The sequence below is a fragment of the Perognathus longimembris genome, chromosome 2, assembly GCF_023159225.1.
Source record: "Perognathus longimembris pacificus isolate PPM17 chromosome 2, ASM2315922v1, whole genome shotgun sequence".
NCBI lineage: Eukaryota > Metazoa > Chordata > Mammalia > Rodentia > Heteromyidae > Perognathus > Perognathus longimembris.
The window spans coordinates 140,387,043-140,410,496 of NC_063162.1; the positions used below are offsets into that span (position 1 = coordinate 140,387,043).

At 38.1% G+C, this 23,454-nt stretch overlaps 1 protein-coding gene and 1 long non-coding RNA gene across 12 annotated transcripts in view; one reads left to right on the forward strand and one right to left on the reverse strand.

The window, feature by feature from the left end:
- Cnot4 (CCR4-NOT transcription complex subunit 4) overlaps positions 1 to 23,454 on the reverse strand; it is a 114,409-nt gene that overhangs the window by 89,711 nt on the left and 1,244 nt on the right. For 4 of the 11 annotated variants that reach the window (XM_048340276.1, XM_048340275.1, XM_048340277.1 and 1 more), the window contains exon 1: positions 9,693 to 10,450. The exons of 1 other annotated variant lie outside the window; for it this stretch is intronic. The gene's annotated coding sequence lies outside the window, so the exon portion shown is untranslated. Of the gene's footprint in view, positions 1 to 9,692; positions 10,453 to 23,454 lie in introns of those variants that run through there. 6 more of the 11 variants (XM_048340272.1, XM_048340270.1, XM_048340271.1 and 3 more) reach the window with 4 other exon arrangements.
- LOC125347178 lies at positions 16,859 to 18,094 on the forward strand. The gene is made up of 2 exons (XR_007210123.1): positions 16,859 to 16,941; positions 17,173 to 18,094. It is a non-coding gene; the product is annotated as an uncharacterized LOC125347178 (long non-coding RNA).

The window sequence follows — 23,454 nt, forward strand, 5'->3', positions numbered from 1 at the left end:
ATAATGGATGCAATGCTATGGTAGTAAAGAAAATCTGAAGTGTAAAAAAAAAAAAAAGCCAAAGTTAACCTGAAAAGAATTGTCATTTTTTAATTTAATTTTATTGTCAAGGTGATATACAGGAGGGTTACAGACATAAGATATTGAGTACATTTCTTAAACTTGTCACTTCCTCCTTCATTTTTCTCCTATATTTTTAAACATTATTTTTGAAGCATATATACGTGTGTGTATAAGTGTGTGTGTGTATGAGTTATCTAGGGTGGGTTTAACAGAAACTACATAGCCAGGAGCTGGTGGCTCATGCCTGTAATCCTAGCTACTCAGGAGGCTGAGATTTGAGAATCATGGTTTGAGGCCAGCCCAGTCAGAAAAGTTAATTAAATTCTCTTTCCTTCCTTCCTTCTTTCCTTCCTTCCTTCTTTCCTTCCTTCCTTCTTTCCTTCCTTCCTTCCTTCCTTCCTTCCTTCCTTCCTTCCTTCCTTCCTTCCTTCCTTCTTCCTTCCTTCCTTCCTTGTTTTTGCCAGTTCTGGGGCTTGAACTCAGGGCCTGAGCACTGTCCCTGGCTTCTTTTTGCTCAAGGCTAGCACCCTGCCAACTTGAGCCGTCACAGCACCTCTTCTGGCCATTTTCTATATATGTGGTACTGAGGAATCGAACCTACAGTTTCATGTATACGGGGCAAGCACTCTTGCCACTAGGTCAAATTCCCAGCCCTGTGAGGTTCTTATCTCCAATAAAAACTACTCATAAAGAGCTGGAATGGCACTGTGGCTCAAGTCGTAAAGCGCTGATGGGGGGGGGGGGGTAGGAGAGAAGGGAGAGAAGAGAGGGGGGAAGAGACTGTATATACACTTTAACTTTTCCTAGAAGCACATTCATGTAATGCTTATATAATAAAGGTAATTAAGGAGCTGGGAATATGGCCTAGTGGCAAGAGTGCTTGCCTCATATACATGAAGCCCTGGGTTTGATTCCTCAGCACCACATATATAGAAAAGGCCAGAGGTGGCGCTGTGGCTCAAGTGGTAGAGCACTAGCCTTGAGCAAAAAGGAGCCAGGGACAGTGCTCAGGCCCTGAGTCCAAGCCCCAGGACTGGCCAAAAAATAAAAATAAAGGTAATTAAAAAACATACACATGGGCTGGGGATATAGCCTAGTGGCAAGAGTGCCTGCCTCGGATACACGAGGCCCTAGGTTCGATTCCCCAGCACCACATATACAGAAAACGGCCAGAAGCGGCGCTGTGGCTCAAGTGGCGGAGTGCTAGCCTTGAACGGGAAGAAGCCAGGGACAGTGCTCAGGCCCGGAGTCCAAGGCACAGGACTGGCCAAAAAAAAAAAAAAAAAACATACACAAAGTCAGTCATACTACTGGAATGCAAAAGTCACAGGCTGGGGTACATTTATATGTAACTGTCAAAATGACAAGGATTTCAAATTCAAGTTTATCAAATTGACTTAAAGAATTAGACCAAATATCTAAAGAAAACTATTTTCCCTTAAATAGTTTTCCATTTCTAGAGAAAAACTACTTATGAGTTTCCCATAAAACTCAAGTTTATCACTTTTACAACAGTAAATTCTATTAAAACCCTTAGCATCAGATATAGTATTAGGAATTGATAATGGTAGTGGTGGTGGTGACAGTGGTGGTGTCTGGAGGGGGGAGAAATGTTAATAATTAACAAATTTACTATACAAGCTCAGTGACCTTCATTCTATTTACACAGGCAAATTTCATTTTCTTCCAGATTTAAAAACACACTATGTTCTAAACATAGTTGTGCAAACTAGTGCTGAAATGTATCTACACCATGTTGCCAATAGTTTCCTACCAATCACTATGACTCAACCTTCATTAATTAACAGTCTATGAGGTAAAGATGTAAAATTTCTCAAAACTAAACAACTGAGGAAAACACAGTTCCAAGCAGACAGAGACAAATTTAAGCAGGATCTGTCAAACTGCAGGATAAAGGTAACATATTATTCTGTTCAGATCCTAAGACAAAAGGACAAAAAAAATCCTGTTTCAAAAGAGAATAGTAGTACTCTTTATGGGTTTCCTTCAAGGACACTCTATTTCATTACGCTAATAAGAACTCTTAATTTTTAAACAGGTTCTGATTCAACACATTAATGCAGAGGACAGAAGGCCTCACCAAGTAGTCAGTGTGTATGTATGGCTCAAATGGCAAGCAAATGTTGAGGCCTGGAGTTCAAACCCCAGTACAAGGGGACAGACACACACATAGAAACACACACACACACACACACACACACACACACACACACACACACCTCTAACTTGCTCCTACCTTCTTGCTCCTAGTAAATCTCTATACCAAGTAAGGTAATAACAACAACAACAACAAAGTGTTAGTAATAGCAACTTACATTTCAAACTTTCACTTTCAAACCAAACTCTACTATTTTCCTAATTGTGTAAAACATTTTAAAACAGTAATATCTAATTTTGAAAAGATCTACTAAAACTGAAGTGTTTATACAATGCTGATGGCATCATAATTTGGCTCAGTCTATTAGAAAAACAACACAGTGCAAAAACCCATGTCCAGAAATTTAGCTTACAAATAATTGAGCTACATGAAATGTTGCCTAGCTGCTTCAACCTCGCCTAGCAATTTAGAGTGCAGTTAACACTATTTAGTACAGCTGAAATCTGGGTTGTGAGTATAAACATCTCCACCAGGAGCATTCACAGATTTGCTGTACTTTAAAAACATTATGAACATGAAAAAAAATTATCAAGCTGGGTGCTAGTGGCTCATGCCTGTAATCCTAACTACTCAGGAGGCTGAAACCTGAGGATCACAGTTTGAAGCGAGCCTTACAGAATAGTCCATGAGACTCTTACTTCCAATAAAAAGCTGGAAGTGGTGCTGTGTCTCAAGTGGTAGAGCACTAGCCTTCAGCACAAAGAGATTCAGGGATAGTGCCCAGGCTCTAAGTTCAAGCCCCAGGACGGGCACATACACCCACAAAAAGTTTGAAAAAGCTTATTTATTGTTATATTGACCGATGAATTAGTTTAAAAGTAATTTTACACATAAAGTGTTCTGATGAAAAGTTATAGGATTTAATATAACTGATTAAATATTTGTCTTCACAATATCCTTGAAGTATCAACGTGTGTCCACTGTGCCAGAAAGACACCTGGTTAAAAAGGTACATTTGTATGAAATGTATAATATCTAAAAGAAAGAAGAAAAATGGGTAAGGTTTCCTTACCCAACAGGCTGTCATCTTTAACCTAGTTGACTATGGAGCTTTAAAAGAGATAAGATATACAATTATCAAGAGGGAAGAGGCTACCATGAAACAACAAGATCAATTCTCAATCCAGGCAATAGAGTGGGAATACACCTAACCAGGTTGCCTTGCCATCACAGTTTAACAGGATATTAACTGATGGCTATAAAAATAAGAAAAAAATGAAAAAAAATTATGCTTATAAGTTTATCTGATATCATATACCTTATATTTCTGAAAACATAGTACAGCAAGTATGTGACTAACTTTAATGTTATGGCAAGTAAAATTAATAGAAAAAAAGTATAGACAGGCACAGTGATGCACACTTGTATTCTCAGCCAGATCAAGACTATGTACTCTTTTTTAGCTTTGAAAAATACTGCCGAACTGTCAAATAAAAAGCTGCACCAATTACATTCTCAGCTAAGCCTATTAAAACAAAATATCTTAATGTTTTTTAATCTGAAACATAAATACTCAAATAAATCTTATTTTTAATTTGTATATTTAAAATCTGAGTGGCAATGTTTTTTGCAATGGGAAAATTTTCTTTAAAAGCCAAGTCTTATAAAGAAACATGAAAAAATATTTAAATGTTATAATATTTACCTAATAAATTGGCTTTAAACTACTAGCAACAATGAAAAGCAAGGCTGTTTATTTTAGGATTTTGGAACTATAAGAGGGTTGTGTTTACCCCTCTCATTTCTTTTCCAAAATTCTCTCCAATATCATTATGATGCTAATTTTCTGTAACAAAAAGTTTTAGTAGCCTGGAAATAAAGAATAATCATAGCTTTTTATGCTACCCAGGCTTTTGATTTCCTGTCAATGGCCCACCCAGTTTTCAGTTGCCCAGTACCAAAATTTAACCACAGTCTTTGGTTTAGCAGTCTCATCCATCTTCTGTTCTCTAAATCCCTCCTCTCTTCCTCTCTCCTCTCCTCTCCCTCCCCTGTATTACTTTCCCTCCCCCCTTGTTGTCTCACACACACAATTATTTGTGCCAGTCCTAGGACTTGAATTCAGGGCCTGGATGGTGTCCCAGTGATCAAGGCTAGCACTCTAACACTAGAGCCACAGTACCACTTGTGGGGTTTTTTGTAACTGCAGATAACAGTCTGGCTTTGAACCCCCGACCCTCATATCTGAGCCTCTCAAGTAGCTAAGATTACAAGTATGTTGAGGCTAAGCAAAATGAATGCTAAGAGATGGAAACAGGAGAATTTCATTGTTGTCGTTATGTTTCCTTTGGCATACCCCCTGTGGTCACTGTATATGATTTTGGTACACTGGATATTGTATATATGCTTATCTGAACTAGGGAAGGAAAAAAAAAAGAGGGAGGGTATAACAAACAAGACAAGAAATGTACTCACTACCTTATTATGTAACTTACCCCCTCTGTACATCACCTTGTCAATAAAATTAAAAAAAAAAAAAGATTACAGGTATGTGCCACCAGTGTCACCCCGCCCTCCCACATACACACTTGTGATAATGGAGCTGAAGACCTTGTTCCAGTTAGGCAAACGCTCTATGATTTCAACTATGCCCCCAGTTATTTAGGTTATTTTTCAGCTATGGTTTCCCTTTTTGCCCAGGCCAGCATTAGACCATGATCCTCCTACCTACGACCTCCAGAGTATATAACTGAGATAACAGCCTCAAACTGAGATCTTGTGATCTCCACCTAGGATTATCCCACACCTGGTCCCTATTTTTATTTAAGAGGTCTCTTTTATATGTCCTTTGGTCTCTATTTCAATTGGATTACTAATATAGAACCTGACTATTTACTATAACCTTTGTGCTCTAGAAATTTACATACAGAGGCAGTAATTCCCTTCCAAACAAAGTTTGTCAATTTGATGATACATATAAATTGAGTAATTTGCTTGGGGTCTGAAATTTTTGCATTTCTAATATGCTCAGGTGTGATGCCACTGCCTTAAAAAAAACCAGCAACAACATTTTTCAAGTCACTCTTCTAAGAACCTTTGCACTGGCTATTGCCACCTGCACTCTTAGTGCCTGAGGAACCTTCTCTACCTTTTTCAGATGGCATAACCATGCTCATTTCGAACCACTGGTCTCCTTGTATAGATAAGTGTTCCTCTGATTTACTTCAATTTCCATTTCTATTCTACCTATCATTCATTAGAACCACACAAATTAATCCTGTCCAGATTCTGACTGCTCTTTTTCTGAATTCCAGCAATGCTTTCCCAATATGGCATGCATTGTTTTACACCCACAGCACTGTTTTACACCAACAGAACCACTGCAGAAACATTCATCTTGTGTCCTATGAAATACCTTAAAATACTTTTTTTCCCTACCATTTACTTCCCAGCAACATGCTTAACATACAATTTCTAGTTCAAAACTGGAGATGTAGCTAACTAGTACAGCAATTGCCTAACATATGTAAAGCTCTGAATTCAATCCCCAGCAGGAAAAAAAAATAGCCAACTAATTCAACCCAGGGTTACCCTGAGAATCATACTCTGTGTATGATTTTTAGAAGAATAACTCAAACGTACTCTGTATTTCAAATTCTATTTGTCACTAGTATAAGTAAAAAGTACCCTGCCAACAACAACAAAAAAAAAATCAGTGACTATTTAGAACAAAGAATATATCCTGTTTATAACTATAGAAGATGTCAAATGAGACATAAAGATATGGACCAATAATTCTAAGAGGCATAGATTCTAAAGGGAGAAAATAAGAAAAAGTTATCAATGAGACTATACAAACCAATAATAAGAAACAAGAACCAAACAGAAGAGGCAGGAAAGAACAGCAGAATTGCACAAGGAATGATGGATTCTTTCCTAGTAAGACTACAGAATAAAACATGAATAGATCACACATTCTTTTTAAGTATCCATAGAATATTCATATAAACCCCAGTACTGGAAAAAAAATGGGAAGGGAGCAAACTCTTCAACTTGGGAAGGAAATGATTAAAACAGTATGATTAAATGATTAAAACCAGTATCATTTACTTGAACTTAGGTTCAAGTACAAAGCAAAGCATGACTTTTCTCATCAATCTTACTCAACAGTTATAAAATTCTGTATGATAATGAAAAGGAAATAAATGGCATATCAGATTCGAACAAAAGCCCAAAATTGTGCCTTTTTACAGATGGCATGAATAGAAGATGTATTCCAAAATCCTCTAAAATAAGTAAGTTCAATGAAGTCACAAGAGGCAACAATACATAAAAATCACATTTCTATACAGTAACAATAAACCTGTTTAAAACAAAATTTAAAATATAGTGCTATTTATCATGGCTCAAAAAAAGAGATATTTAGGTATGTATCTAATAAAGCATGTAAGGTTTGTATTTCTAAAAACTACAAAACACTGATGGAAGAATCAAGAGTGAATTTCAGCAGCTAAAGAGATTTATTATTCTTACTGATTGGAAGATACAACATAGTAAAGATATCAATACTCCCCAAATTGGTCTACATAGGTATAATGCAATTTCCTAGCAAAATCCAGAAAGGGCTTTAGATATAGGTTAGTTTATTCCAAAATTTATACAGAAAATAAAAGAGGTTTTCCTGTCATTTATTTCCCAGAAGTATGCTTAACATTCAACTCCTAGTGCAGGGCTCTGGGTTCCATTTGTAGCAGTACAAGAAACAAGCAAACTGTAAGTTGCTCACTTTAAAAACTACCCCCAAAACAAAAATAAAAACAAAAACAAAAAACCTACCTAGAGGGCTGGGAATATGGCCTAGTGGCAAGAGTGCTTGCCTCCTACACATGAAGCTCTCGGTTCGATTCCCCAGCACCACATATATGGAAAACGGCCAGAAGGGGCGCTGTGGCTCAGGTGGCAGAGTGCTAGCCTTGAGCGGGAAGAAGCCAGGGACAGTGCTCAGGCCCTGAGTCCAAGGCCCAGGACTGGCCAAAAAAAAAAAAAAAAAAAACCTACCTAGATCAGATTTCAGCAACATGCCAACTGGTTTTAAACTTAATTTAAGGCTTAAGCCTAAATGAACCCTACAAAAATTCTTTTTTTACATATTTTTCTCAAAACATTTTAATTAACATAAAGCTGAGTGTAGGGATACACAGCTGTAATCCTAGAACTTAAGTGGCTAAGTTCAAGGTGAGCAGGAATAAGTGGGGAGACTCTGTCTCAAGAAAAAAAAAATCCCATATATAATTAAGAACATATAAACTTAGAACCTTTCAAATATAAATCATAACAGGTGGAGGCTAGAAACCAGGAGTAATGGCTGTTATAGTCCGAGTTTATAAAAATTTATGAAATATGTGATGAATGACTGAATCAGAGCAAATGTTTTTTGTCTATTTGTCTTTTTCTTTTTTATGCTATAGGGCCTCACTATGTAGTCCAAGATAGTATAAACTCATATTCTCCTGTCTCAGCCTTCTGAGTTCTGAGATTATAATATGCACCATAATCTTTTCTTTACAAGCAAAATTTTCAGTTCATTTTCTTTGTTTCAAGATCAATATACCTATCCCTTAATTTTTATTTTTTGGCCAGTCCTGAACTCAGGGCCTGAGCACTGTCCCTGCCTTCTCTTTGCTCAAGGCTAGCACTCTACCACTTGAGCCACAGCACCACTTCTGGCTTTTTCTATAGAAGTGGTGATATGAACTCAAACCCAGAGCTTCATGTATACTAGGTAAGCACTCTACCATATTCCCAGCCCCGCTTAAATTTGTTTTATACTGGGGCTGGGGATATAGCCTAGTGGCAAGAGTGCCTGCCTCGGATACACGAGGCCCTAGGTTCGATTCCCCAGCACCACATATACAGAAAACGGCCAGAAGCGGCGCTGTGGCTCAAGTGGCAGAGTGCTAGCCTTGAGCGGGAAGAAGCCAGGGACAGTGCTCAGGCCCTGAGTCCAAGGCCCAGGACTGGCCAAAAAAAAAAAAAAAAAAAAAAAAAATTTGTTTTATACTGCTGGTCCTGGGACTTGAACTCAGGGCTTGGGCACTGTCCCCATGCTTTTGTGCTCAAGGCTAGCAATCTACTATTTGAGCCACAGGTCCCCTACCACCTTTTTTTCCTGGACCTAAGTATTAATTGGACCTAAGAGTCTCAGACTTCCTGGCTAGGTTGGCTTCAAATCATAGTCCTCAGGTCTCAGCCTCCAGAGTAGCTAGAATTATAGGTGTGAGGTACTGGTACCTAGCTATTCTATGTTTATAGTGGCTTGTAAAAAAGTACAATATTAACAAAGAAAACACATAAAAGATAAACTTTGATGCTTCTATTTTAAATGCACTCTTCAAAATTCTTCCAATATAAAGAAGTTATGCTTATGTAGTACCATTGGCAGTATATGGCAAAAGTCAAATGCCTTAAAGAAAGCTCAACATTTGAGAAAGTTAGTACTAGAGAGGATAAAAATATGAAAGTCATCCACTTCAAACAAATTGTTTTAAATTATATAATATTGAAATAATTTTAGTGAATGTATAGGATAAATCATTAACTAAAATAACTCCAAACATATTAGAGAAAGAGAAAATTTTACTTGTGGTAATATTGTCCAAGAGAAGTACAATGCAAGCCAGATATATATATTTAATTTTTTTCTACTACCCACACTAAGATAAAGAATAGATGAAATTAAATTTATTTAACCCAGACTAACCCAAATATTACCAGTCAGCACATAACCACTATTTTTAAATCAGTAAGGAGATATTCTACAGTCGTTCTATTGGAGTTGTTTTGGTACTAATGATTGGAACTCCCATATGTATTTTATACCTAAAACAACTGAGTTCAGACAAGCCATCTAAGGAATATTGGGTATCATTTTGGACAACGTAAGTCTGAGAAACCCTTGACAAATCAAGCAGCTATGGCACATTTCAGAATAGGAAATTACTTATTAAATTGTGATATGATTGTTCCTGAAAGGAATAAAAAAAACCTGAAAATTAGAAAATATTTGCCTTCAGAGAAAGAAACAGTTTCTAACTAACCAATCTCAAAGGGTCTTTATATATAGTACAGTCTAACTCCTCTAGATCTCACTAGCATTACTGGCTTATGACAAGTGCCATTCAGGGTATCAGATAAAAACATCTTTTATTTCCCCTACAATTTCACACATGATTTCTTCTTTATCTATTTGTATCAATTTCCCTTTCTATTATGTTCAGTATCATTCTGATAGAAACTTAATTAACAAAAATAGATTGAACCTACATAAGAACTATAGGTTGTTTTTTTTCTAGATATTTGAAAGGAGTGTTTAAAAGTTTAAAACACTAATTCAAGAAAAATAAGTTTTATCTGGGAATATGAAAAACAGAAAGGGCAGGTACAGAAAAAGGAAATAAATGCGGCAGGGACTGATGAAAAGCACTGCGCTAAAGGAGGTTATTGGTAAAACCTCTATTTCAAAAGATGGGTCCAGCCTTCCAATGCAACTCTCTGGAACAGAAACCAACTCAGCTTTTTCTTTCCAACTTCCTCAGAAATATGTGAGTTTCTTTCTGTGTAAAGGGTAAGAAAGAAAAGCATTGGTGGGAAGAAAGAGGAAGTCTATGAACCATTCCAGACACATTCTAATCCTATCAACTCATGTAATTTCTTAAATGTGGTACAAAATCTTTGTCACTTGACTGCCTTAAGAACACAAAACAAGCCAGGTACCAGTAGCTCATGCCTATAGCCTTAACTTTTCCAGGGTCTGAGATTTGATTATCTGGGATCTAATTCAGCCTAGGCAGACAAATTCGCAAAGACTAGTTAACCAGCAAAAAGCCAGAACTAAAATGGCTCAAGTAGTAGAGCACCAGCTGTGAGCAAGAAGCCCAGTAAGAGAGGCCTTGCGTTTAAGCTCTAGTACAAGCATCAAAAATAAATAAATCTCAGTAAGTACTACCAAATATCTGAATTATTTAGATACTGGATACCAGTGGATCATTCCTATAATTCTGGCTACGTGAAGGTTAAGATCACAGTTTCATGTCTGTCCATTGAAGAAGGTAAGCTGGGCATGGTTGGGCACATCTGTCAGCCCAGCTATGAGGGAAGTCTACATGGTACAAGGACATATCCAAGCAGAATGCAAGACCCTATCTCAAAAATAACCAGCACAAAAAAAATGATGGACATGACTCCGCACAGCACCTACCTAGCAAGTTCAAGGCCCTGAGTTCAAATCAAGTACCATCGAAGCAAAGTAAAAAATAAGATTAAAAAAATCAATTATGGGGCTGGGGATATAGCCTAGTGGCAAAAGTGCCTGCCTCGGATACACGAGGCCCTAGGTTCGATTCCCCAGCACCACATATACAGAAAACAGCCAGAAGCGGCGCTGTGGCTCAAGTGGCAGAGTGCTAGCCTTGAGCGGGAAGAAGCCAGGGACAGTGCTCAGGCCCTGAGTCCAAGGCCCAGGACTGGCCAAAAAAAAAAATTTTTTTTTAAAAATCAATTATACAAGCACTTTCAACCTATCACCAACTATGATCAAAGAACCTTTCAAAAGGTATCTAAGGATTCACTGTGGGCTGATGAGATTATTTTATGGCTGATTACATAAAATTATAAATGAAAGGCCAAAGTTCTTCCACAAAACAATCCCAGAGCACCATATTACCATATTTTACTGATTCCACCTTCTTCATAAGTTCCACCACAGAAAAGACACAAACGTCAGGCTTTAAGATGGAGAGTATTAAAATGCACAAGCCTGAGAAAGGGCCATAGCTATCTGGCAAAGTCTGAAGACTACAGCCTCTCCTACTAGTAATAACAACTGAACATAGGAAAGAAAACCTACCTGATTGTGGTAACTCTGCTACTCAAAATTCTGAGAAAGTCATACTAAGATTTCATGGGCTCCCTATCTCAATTTTTTAAAGAAAGAAAAAAGGGGGAGCAAAAGGGGGAGGAGGGGATGGGAAGGGAAAATGAAAGGAAAAAGAGAAAAGGGGAAAAAAAAGAAAATTCAAAACATACATAGTGACCTACACATACACACATATATGAGCTCTCCTGCCCTGGGGGCACATTTACTTCTCCTCTTAAGAGAATATTTATCTTTAACAAAGCACTAGATACAAATCAAAAGGGAGGGAAATGAAAACCTAAGATAAACAATCAAAGGAACAGAATACTGTGTGCTATCAATACCATAAGCCAAAATACATATATACTATTATTAGAATCTGAGATATTCTCACTTTAGTTGCTGCTTTTCCTTTCTTTTTCTCAGTATGTAAAGCACTTATCCTCCTGACTAACCAAGGCATTCCCAAAGACCATTCAAGTAATATCAGCTCCCTCCTAAGCTGTATGAATAAACAACATGTAACTATTGAAAATCTAAGATTAACTCAAATTAGTCTCTAATTCCCAAACTATCTATGAGATTTTTGGAGAAGAGAGAAATTTTCTCTTCCCACCATCCACGATTATTCACTGTGGTGCTCTTTAAGTGACTTAACACTTCAAAGATGTATTAGTTTTTAATTATTGTGACAAAATAACTAAGATAATTAACTTATAAGACAGTTTATTGTGGTTCATGGCTATAATCAGTCTATAATCAGGCTAATCATTCACTGCTTTGGGGTATCTGGTGTTGGTAGTAGATGGCAACAGTGAGAAAGGCATGTGATAGAGCAAAGCAAAACTACTCAGCTGGTAGCCACAAATCTGGAAGGGGAGTTCGGGGGGAGAAGGACCAGGGTTCTACAGTCCTCAAGGACATGTTCCCAGTGACCTAAGAACCACCTACAAGGTTGCTCCTCTCAAAGGTTCCACTACCCACCCTCCCCCCCATGGCACCATCCTTGGAACCATGCCTTTAAAATAGACTAGCCTTTAAGAAAGATCAACATCCAAAATATAGCCAGGGATTAAACAAAAATTTCTTAGGCAGAAAAAACACACCACATTGGTGGTTACCACTGAAGATAGTCTCAAATACTACGTTCTTCTACTCTAGTTATGAAATGAACATATTAAATCCTTTGTAAAACAAACCCTCACAGCAGGACACCAAAGCTCTTATCTATAATCCTAGCTACCTGGCACGTTGAGATGTGAAGGACTGTAGGTTGGTGGGGGCCAACTATGATTGAAAAATTCATGAGACCCCTTCTCAACAAAGAACTGGTATTCTATGCATCTACTATTCCGGATAGGACAAGACACTTAGTAATTGGATCTTGCCCAGACCTGTGTCCTGTGCAGGAAGCAGGAGGGCCCTATCCTTAAAATAACCAGAAAAAAAAATCAGAGCTAGAGGTGTAGCTCAGAGATAGCAGCATTTGCTTGGCAAGCAAAAGGACCTGAATTCAAACCATACCTCCTTCCAAAAATGAAGAGGAGGAGGAGGAGAAGGAAACAACAAGAAGGCAAATAGTAGTCATTATTTGAGAGCATTCACAACCAACTATAGTGTTTTTTGAAGTAAAAAATCAAAACAGTGACGTGATTCAAGGACAGCCCAGGCAGAAAAGATCAAGGGTCCATACAGAAAATGATCAAACGAACACTGAGATTCCATCTTTCTCCAGTGACAATGGCCATTGTCAAGAATACAAACAGGGGCTGGGAATATGGCCTAGTGGCAAGAGTGCTTGCCTCATACACATGAGGCCCTGGGTTCAATTCCACAACACCACATATACAGAAAATGTCCAGAAGTGGCGCTGTGGCTCAAGTGGCAGAGTGCTAGCCTTGAGCAAAAAGAAGCCAGTGACAGTGCTCAGGCCGAGTCCAAGCCCCAGGACTGGCAAAATAAATAAATAAAAATAAATTTATTTTTAAAAAGAATACAGGGGCTGGGGATATAGCCTCGTGGCAAGAGTGCCTGCCTCGGATACACGAGGCCCTGGGTTCAATTCCCCAGCACCACATATACAGAAAACGGCCAGAAGCGGCGCTGTGGCTCAAGTGGCAGAGTGCTAGCCTTGAGCGGGAAGAAGCCAGGGACAGTGCTCAGGCCCTGAGTCCAAGGCCCAGTACTGGCCAAAAAAAAAAAAAAAATTGGACTTATGAAACAGTGACCGCTCTATGCAACACCTTCATAATAATTGTGTGTGTGTGTGTGTGTGTGTGCGCGCGCGCGTGCGCTGCTGAGGCTGCAAAAGATGGGGTAGGTGGAGAAAGAACCCTCACATCCTGTGGATAAGAATGCAAATTGTGGGGCTGGGAATATGGCCTAGTGGTAAAGTGCTCGCCTTGTATACATGAAGCCCTGGGTTCCATTCCTCAGCACCACATATATAGAAAAAAACGGAAGTGGTGCTATGGCTCAAGTGGTAGACCGCTAGCCTTGAGCAAAAAGAAGCCAGGGACAGTGCTCAGGCCCTGACTTCAAGCCCCAGGACAGGCAAAAAAAAACAAAACAAAACAAACAAGAATGTAAAGTGTGCAACTACTAAGAAAATCATGGATATTTCTCAAAAAATAAACAAAGAAGCCAGGCATCAGTGGCTCACACCTGTAATCCTAGCTATTCAGGCGACTCAGATCTGAGGATCACAGTTAAAAGCCAGCCAGGGCAACAAAGTCCATGAGACTCTTATTTCCAATTAACTACCAGAAAACCAGAAGTGACGATGTGGCTCAAGTAGTAAAGGACAGGCCTTGAGCCAAAGAGCTCAGGGACAGTGTCCAGGCCCAGAGTTCAAGCCCCAGGACTGAATAAAAATGTTAAAACTGAATAAAAAAACTAAATGAAGAGCTACCATATGATCTATTACTATTACTCTTGGGCATTTATCCAAAATAGTTCATGACAGGATACAACATAGGCACCTCATACCCACACTCATTGCTGCACAGTTCACAATGGCCAAATCATGGAAAAGGAGCCTAGATGCCTACAAGGATGAATGGGGGAGAAAAAAAGTGAAATAGCCAGGTACTGGTGGCTGATGCCTATAATCCTAGGTACTTAGGAGGCTCACATCTGAATATCATGGTTCAAAGCTAGCCCCAACAGAAAAGTCTTCGAGATTGTTATCTCCAGTTAACCACCAAAAAACCAGAAGTAGAGCTGTGGGTCAAGTGGTAGACTGCTAGCCTTGAGCAAAAGAAGTCAGGGGCAGTGCCCAGGCCCTGAGTTTAAACCCCAGGACTTGCACTAGATAGAAAGATAGATAAATGGATAGATAGATGGACAGGCAGACAGATGAATAGATGGTGATATATGTGTAAATAATATATATATGTAAGGAAGAATGAAATTATGCCATTTGCACAGAAATGTAACATACAGCATCACAGTTTCTATTACTATGTGCTTAAAAGGTCCACAGCATTACAGTAGAACTTAACTTTTGTTAACATAAGAAAATGACTGATAAAATTAAAATAAGCTTAGTTTTTAAACTGTAAATGACCCAAGCTTGAAATAGTTCAGGTCTTGATTGTGAAAACCTATGAGATTCATATGCTAAACACAGTAGGCAAGGAATACCTTAGCAATTGAAGGAGGAAAAAAATGGTAACATAATATTATTCATCTGCTATTTACAAGACTAGAAGCAAGAAACTTTTATTTAACTTTGGTTTTACTTTTTACTTTACTTTTTTTTCTTTCTTCTAGCTTTAAAATAACAGGTGAAGAGCTGGTAGTATAGCTCAGAAGTAGAGTACTAGCCTAGCATGAGTGAGTTCAACCGCCCGTATTTAAAAAAAAAAAAAAAAAGGAAAATTTAAAGTATGAACTCTTCCCTCACAAAACCAGCAGTTATCCAGAAACACACAATACATGCAGATAGTTGACTTCCTGAAGGGTCAAGAAAAAAACCCAATAATTTCAATGGTCTCAGAACTATTTAAAAAATGTAGCTAAGGGTTGGGGATTTAGCTCAGTGGAAGACCACTTGCCTGGCAAGTGCAATGCTTTGAGTTCTAGGGGGGAAGTGGATATTTAACTGAATTTTTAAATTACTTCTGCAAAACAAAGTATATCAAAGTAAATAAACCATAGAACAAATTTCTACACTTCACAATATCTCTACATTCTTGAGTTGGTAACCTAACAACTATATCAACTTTTAAAGGAGCTTAAAGCTGGCAATATTTAATGATCTACTTCATCAGAATCACCTGCCATTCTTGTTCTAATCAGGCCATTATTTAACTTTAAAGATATTAAACAATATTTCCTAGCTAGATTCTAGGTTCTAATGGCTCCTGACTAAATTGCTAAGTACTCAAAAAGACTGAGATAAGGAGTGATCACAGTTCAATGACAGCCCAGGCAGAAAAGTTTGTGAAACTCTAGTTCCAAAATAAGCGGGCTGGGAATGTGGCCTACAGGCAAGAGTGCTCACCTCAAAACAAGCAGCAAAAAAACACAGCTGGAGGCAAGGCTCAAGAGGCAGAGAGCCAGCGTAACAAGTATAAGACCCTGAGTTCAAACTCCAGTTCTGCCAAAAGAAATAGCAGTAATAATATTATAGTAATAATAATAGCCATTGGGCTGGGAATATGGCCTAGTGGTAGAGTGCTTGCCTAGTATACAAGAAGCCCTAGGTTTGAGTCCATAGCACCACATCTATAGATAAAGCCAGAAGTGGTGCTGTGGCTCAAGTGGTAGAGTGCTAGCAAAGAGAAGGCAGGGACAGTGCTCAGGCCCTGAGTTCAAACCCCAGGACTGGCAAAAAAAAAAAAAGTCATAATGTTTCCCAATTATAACTACCCAAACTATCCAAACATAATCAGTCTTCTGTACATCACAGGAGAAGAAGTATATGTTTCTCTTTTACAATGAAAAGGTAGAGGGAGCCAGGCCCCAGTGGCTCATACCTGTAATCCTAGCTACTCAGGAGGCTGAGATCTGAGGGTTGTGGCTCAAAGTAAGCCGAGGCAGGAAGCTCTGTAAGACTCTTTTTTTTTTTTTTTTTTTTTTTTTTGGCCAGTCCTGGAGCTTGGACTCAGGGCCTGAGCACTGTACCTGGCTTCATTTTGTTCAAGGTTAGCACTCAGTGCCACTTCTGGCCTTTTCTATATATATGGTGCTGAAGAATCGAACCCAGGGCTTCATGTATACCAGGCAAGAACTCTAGCCACTAGGCCATATTCCCAGCCCAGTAAGACTCTTATCTCCAATAAACTACTCAGAAAAAGCCAGAAGTAACACTGTGGCTCAAGCAGGAGAGTGCTGGCCTTGAGTACAAAGAGGTTCAGGGACAGCGCCCAGGCCCTGAGTTCATGCCCCAAGACTGGCAAAAAAAAAGTTAGAGGAAGAAAGAGATACAGAGAAAGGGGGGAAAGGAAGAAAGGGAAGAAGTAGATGAAGGGGAGAGGGGGAAGAAAGATAATAATTGCAGTTTATCACCATAAGCAAACATAACATATCTAAATCCACCAACTAAAAACTATGGTATTACTTTGGAGTCTAAAGGAGCTAAAAGAGCTGGGCACCAGCGGCTCATGCTTATAATCCTAGTTACTCAGGAGGCGGAGATCTAAGGATTAACATTCAAGACTGGCTGCGGCAGGAAAGTCTGTTAGTCTTACCTCCAATTAAGCACCAAAAAGCTGGAAGTGGAGGGTAGAGTGCTAGCTTTTGAGTAAAAAAGCTCAGGGATAGCAGCCGGCTCTGGAGCTCAAGCCCCAGGACTGGCACAAAAAGTAGAAGTAATAAGTAAAATAAAAGGAGCTAAAAGGTGGGGCTGGGGATATAGCCTAGTGGCAAGAGTGCCTGCCTCGGATACACGAGGCCCTAGGTTCGATTCCCCAGCACCACATATACAGAAAACGGCCAGAAGCGGCGCTGTGGCTCAAGTGGCAGAGTGCTAGCCTTGAGCGGGAAGAAGCCAGGGACAGTGCTCAGGCCCTGAGTCCAAGGCCCACGACTGGCCAAAAAAAAAAAAAAAAAAAAAAAAAGGAGCTAAAAGGAAGATGAATTCAATTAGCTGCCAAATCCTGCAGTATTCACTTTAAACATGATCCCTTAACTAGTGGACTGGTCTTCAGTATTCTGAATAAAATTCAACTGTGAACCCCAAATTATACTGAAAGAAACACCATCATGTTATTTCCTGACCTCTTTTGGATCCTTATTGTTTAGCAGACCAAATTCAATCTGACCATGAAAACACATTTCATAATCAAATGCTACCCTACATATACATACTAATCTGTCACCAGACAGCAGAATTAACACCTTCTTCCACAGAGATCAGATTCTTTACATCCCTCTCACATCATGCTGGTTCCTACCACCAAGTTTTTTCTCACATTTTCATTTCCGACAAGAAATGTATAGTGTTCTTCTAGAGATGCTCTTCTGCAGATACAAATAGTCCATATTTACTCAAGTCTTACTTTCTCCAAGAAGCCTCACTCCTATATTGTTGATTTGAAAATGCCCCTAAACTAACAGATTGAACTCAAACTACAAGTACAAATATTGTTTGGATATTGCTTGGGATAGTGCTGTTTGTTTTTTTAACTAGGAAAGTATTCCTAACAAGATAAACTCAGATCATGTCATCTTCCAACAAATGAGCTCAGAACAACAGTATTCAAACTATTTGAAAAGCTAAGTTATAATCCTGATTTTTTAAAAATAAGGTATTTTGTAAGTCAAAAGAATTCTAATACAAATGAAATAATGTGATGACTAGGGTTTGCTACAAAATAAAGCAGGGCTTAGAGTAGGAGGAATAAAGGTAAAATAAGTGAGGTATACGTGAAACCAAATGGGCCATGAGTTGATAATCTCTGAAGCTGAGTAAAAGCCACGTGTTTCAGACCTACTTTTGTAGTTGTTTAAAATTTTTCACATTAAGTTTTGACATTTCACAAGTCTTATTTCATTTTAATGACAAAAACACAATACTTTTTGGAAAAGAGGGAATTGCAATCTGCAACTACTCTGGTGGGTCATAGATGCTTCTATGAGGTTGGGGCTAACAAGAAGCTTTTATTTATTTATTTTTGAGAAAAAGTCTCACTATCAAGTGCAGATTGACCTATAAATTCCTATTTCTCCTGTATCAGCCTCCACTAGTAATGGGATTAGAGACACCTAATCACCACTCCTGACTGCACTACTTCCTTTACTGGAAGAACAATGGCGTCTCCATTGAGACTAAAAAAAAATGTTGGAAAGACCTGACAAGGAACTAGCAGTATCCTAATTCTCTTCTGATAATTAAATAAATTGGAAGATAAGTTATAACTAAAATAGACTGGAGTCTCCACCAGAAGAAAACTTAATCTTACCACCAAAGTAATAATATCTATATTACATATTTTCATTCAATTTTGACATCCACAAAATGTCCCACCTAAATAAGTGCTGAAAATTAAATAATAAATAAAAATTATAAGTGTTTTTTTTAAGGTGACAACACTGCTATAACCAATGTTCAATAACCCAAATCATCCTATGTTATTTTAGGAAACTTACAGTATTAAGAACCTGATGCCTTAATGGGGAATGAATTAATAGGCTTTTAACTTGTCAGAAAATAACACTACTTTTTTTTATTCCAAGGATCAAATAAAAAAATCTTTTAAAATTCCAGGGTACCGGTGGCTCACACCTGTAATCCTAGCTACTCAGAGGATAGAGAGGATCATGGTTCAAAAACCAGCCTGGCCCATGAGACTCTTATCTCCAATAAACTACACAGAAAAAGCCAGTAGTGGCTTTGTGGCTCAAGTGGTAGAGTGCTAGTCTTAAGCACAAAGAGGCTCAGGAACAATGCTCAGGTCCTGAGTTCAAGCCCCCAAACCAGCAAAAAACAAAAACAAACAAACAGATATTTGGCTTAACGACAATGTATGTTTCTTTATATTAGGGGTATTTCACAGTCTACGGCATTGTTCAAAATTCAGTTTTCCTGTATCATTTACTAATCCTGGTCCTTTAAAAGCACTAAGACATCATCTACTATTTTTAAGTAAAAGCATTTTATTATTCTAATTATACTGATTTTTTTGCCTTTTTTGTTTCTTCCATACTAGTTCTTAGACATATACACAGGCCATTTGATTGTTTTAATTTCCATTTACTCCATAATTGCTTTAAGTTTTCAAAAGATGAGATTTACTTATTTATCTATTTATTTATTTATTTTGCCAGTACTGGAGCTTGAACTCAGGGCCTGGGCTCTGTCCCTGAGCTAGCACTCTACCACTTGAGCCACAGTGCCACTTTCGGCCTTTTCTGTTTATGTGGTACTGAGAAAGTGAATCCATGCATGCTAGGCAAGCACTGTACCACATTCCCAGCCCACTTATACTATCTTTAAATTAGGTTTTCCTCTTCTGGTAAAAAGAAAAATATGTTACTAAGATATAGGAACTGTTAGGGATATACAACAATGGAGAGCACTTGCCTCCTAGATAGATAAAATAAAATAAAATGGGCCTGTAAAAGTGTTAAATGTTTTTTACAAACTTGAATGATTGAAAAAATAAGCTGGGGCTGGGAATATGGCCTAGTGGTAAAGTGCTTGCCTTGCATGCATGAAGCCCTGGGTTTGATTCCTCAGCACCACATAAACAGAAAAAAAGCTGAAAGTGGTGCTGTGGGTCAAGTGGCAAAGTGCTAGCCTTGAGGAAAAAGAAGCCAGGGATAGTGCTCAGGGCCTGAGTTCAAGCCTCAGGACTGGCAATAAACAAACAAACAAAAAATAAGCTGGCACAGAGTACAGATGGCTCATGCCTGCAATCCTAGCTAGTCAGGAGTCTGAGATGTGAGGATTACAGTTTGAAGCCAACCAGGGCACGAAAGTCCATGAGCCTCCCATCTTTAACTACCAAAAACACAGGAAGTGGAGCTGCAGCTCAAGTGATGAAGCACCAGCCTTGAGCACAAAAGCTCAGAGACAGTTTCCAAGCCCTAGGTTCAAGCCCCCAGAACCAGCACAAAAAGAAAGAAAACAGTAGGGAAATAGGTTATAGAGGATTTTGCTGTTCTGGAAACAGTATAACTAGAATGGATGTACTACATACTTTTCTCCAAGGATTTCTTAATCTAAATGGAACATGTAAATGGTTTCCATCCCAGTGGAATAGCATATTATCAGGTAAAACTAGTTAATATATTTTGGTATCTTCTAGATTTTATGCTACTTCAGTTATTAGGAAAAATATGCAAATACCTATTTTGAATAGAAAGTGGCCATATCCATTTTTAAAGATTTAGTGTGCGAGGCCAGGTGACTGATGCATGTAATCCTAGCTAGTCAGAAGGCTAAGACCTGAGGATGGGGGTTTGAAGTCATCCCAGGCTGGAAAGTCTGTGAGACTCTTATCTCCAATAAACTACTCAGAAAAAGCTGGAAGTGGCACTGTGGCTCAAGTGGTAGAGCACTAGCCTCGAGCACAGGGAGGCTCAGGGACAGCACCCAGGCCCTGAGTTCAAGCCCCAGGGCTGGCCAAAAAAAAAAAAAAAATGTATACACACACACACACACACACACACACACACACACACACACACCCCATTTCTTTGCCCCAAAGTACAGAGTACACATGTTATAAATATAGCATATTAGCTCTATTTTTATGACAAAAGAAAAGCAGCTCACTGGGATCTTTACAGTGATTTTTTTCAAAGAATTCATTTCAAAATTATTTGACTGTATTTTGTAGATTTTTCTTTGATCCTCGGGTCTCAGCCTCCTAAACAGCACGGGGGCCTGGCTTTCCCTACTGTTTTCTTCATAACCAACTGAACTCAATGTAGCTTTCTACACCTAAAGACATGATAAAAGTACAGATTCTGACAGACCCAAATGAAATTTCGGCAGAGGCTGAGGTTTTCACAATTTATCTCATTTAAACTGTATCTCATTTAAATATTCCACAAAAACTGTAATACTGAGTTAACTAGATTCTCTTGAGTTTTATTTCAAAAAAGTCATTAAAATGAAGAGTTAAAATGAAGTGTTTTCTAAAACTAAGAGGAGGAAAAGGGGGAGACTTCTGGAGGTGAGAAGTTATTTTCTTAAGACACATAAAACCATTTTTACAATAAAACACCTGAGAGCACTTGCCTAGCATGTGTGAGACCCCAGGTTTAATTCCCCAGCATCACAGAAATAACTAAACTCTGCTAATATAGAGTTCAGTCTTAGGCAACACTTTCTTTTACAAAGTAATGAGTGGCAAGCTATTGCTAGCACTCCCACTTAGACTGAAACTGAGGGACACTATAAAACGATTTTATTTTCCCATATTGTGCTGTTTGATTATAACTATCATGCTAATAGAATTAAGAATTTGTCTATGCAACTTAATGAAATTTTTTTCATAAGCCAACTTTTAAATAATTCATGTTTAAAACCTCATACAAATCACTTATGAAGAAACCACTACTGAACTTGACAGAAAGAAATCCAAATTACCAAAACAAATTATCAATGTACAAAGCTGCTTTGTTCACAATGTTACAGTTAAAAACTTAAGCCACACCAAAATATTTACAAATCTCAGCTTCTTTCTTATCAAAGTATCAAAGAACTTTATATATCTTTTCTAGACATACAAAAGATCCTTAAATAAATTCATATGCCTTCAGAGGGGTGAAACTAAGAATTTGATGACTGCAGGCAAAAACTATGGAGGGAAAAAAATTACTTGAAAAATATTTAGTGAGCCAAATATCTTCACAAAAGGATGTATTAAAACCATTCACCCCTTCTGCCAGACAAACCGTACTCTCCTTAGAACACATTGCTTACAATTCACCCAACTATGACTGCCAAGGATTTCTAGACCTGTGATAGGATTGTTAAAAGAGACAAGCTTTCCAACCAGAGTGTATTATTTTACTTGGAGTTGAAAGAGCAGTTATATTATATACTCCTACTGATAAACTACATGTAAGTTACACTTTAAAAAAAAACTTCATGATATAACTAAGAGACAATGTTTGCTGTATAAATTGCTTCTCTCAGAATTTTAGTTTCTCTAAATGGAGGTCTAAGTGACTGAAAGGAAAAAAAGCAGTTTTGTAAACAGCTTTTTAACCTTAGATTACCTTTGGTTTAAAAAAAAAACCAATAAAAAGAAAACCTTTTTCATCATCTAGTGACTGGAGCATCAAATGTTAATATTCCTCAAATTTCAGTGAGTATGTAAAAATTACAATAATCCAGTAATGTGCAAAAGTGACTAAGAAGAACTGTATTTGTATTTACACTGATGGTACTCTTACTTTTGCCCAGTAAGACATAGATAGATGCATGGGATTGTCATTATGACTTTTAAATATTTTACATATATATTCAGAACACCAATATTTTATGTATGTTCAAACTTGACATATGTGTCTTTGACCTACAGAATCATGTTAGCTTTCTTGATCATTTATTTCCAAGTGGTCTATCACAGCAAAGGCTCCTTCTCATCATGCCCTTCGCCACTAGATTTCAATTCTGCTTTCGCTAAAACATGGAAACCCCTAAGCTACTTCTTGCTTCTAGTATTCTGCTCTCTACTGTAGGTAAATGACAGCTAAGTACCACCAAACGCACATGTAAGCACAGCTTTTTTTTTGTCTGTCTATTCTTTACCACAGAAAATTCAGGGGATTTAAGTTTACCAAAGAATAGTGATTCTTCTTTTGCATACAATCCCAATATATTTTCAAGACAATTAATGCAGACAACTACCATCAGAGAAATGTCAAGAATAAAAAATCTTCCCAGACCCAAACATTAAATAAACCTGATATTAAAGAGGAAACTTCCAATCTATTCATACATAAAATCTGTTCTCAAGCTGAACATCAACACAACCCATTCAATAATCAATTCTCAATATAAAAGGGATCTGCAACCCACAAAGAATCCACATGCAATCAAGCTACATACAATCAAACATTTGCAGGCGAAGCTCACAAATGAATTCTGTGTGTGTGTGTGTGTGTGTGTGTGTGTGTGTGTGTGTGATTTATCTTATTTTGAAACGCTTGATATCATCAGAACCCACATTAAGAGTTGTGGGGAGATGCAATTCAGAAGTAGCATGGGGACAGTAAAAGTGGAGAGGGGATTGAAAGCCACGTCCCAACAGAGCGAATAATCCGCAAACAGATCACTGAAAGCAAGTTGAAAAAAACGTTCCTCCCCTGAGTAAGCTCAAGAAACATCTCCTTTTACTCATCGCGTTCAATAGTATCCTACCTCACTACTCCACTCACTTCCCAACTTCCT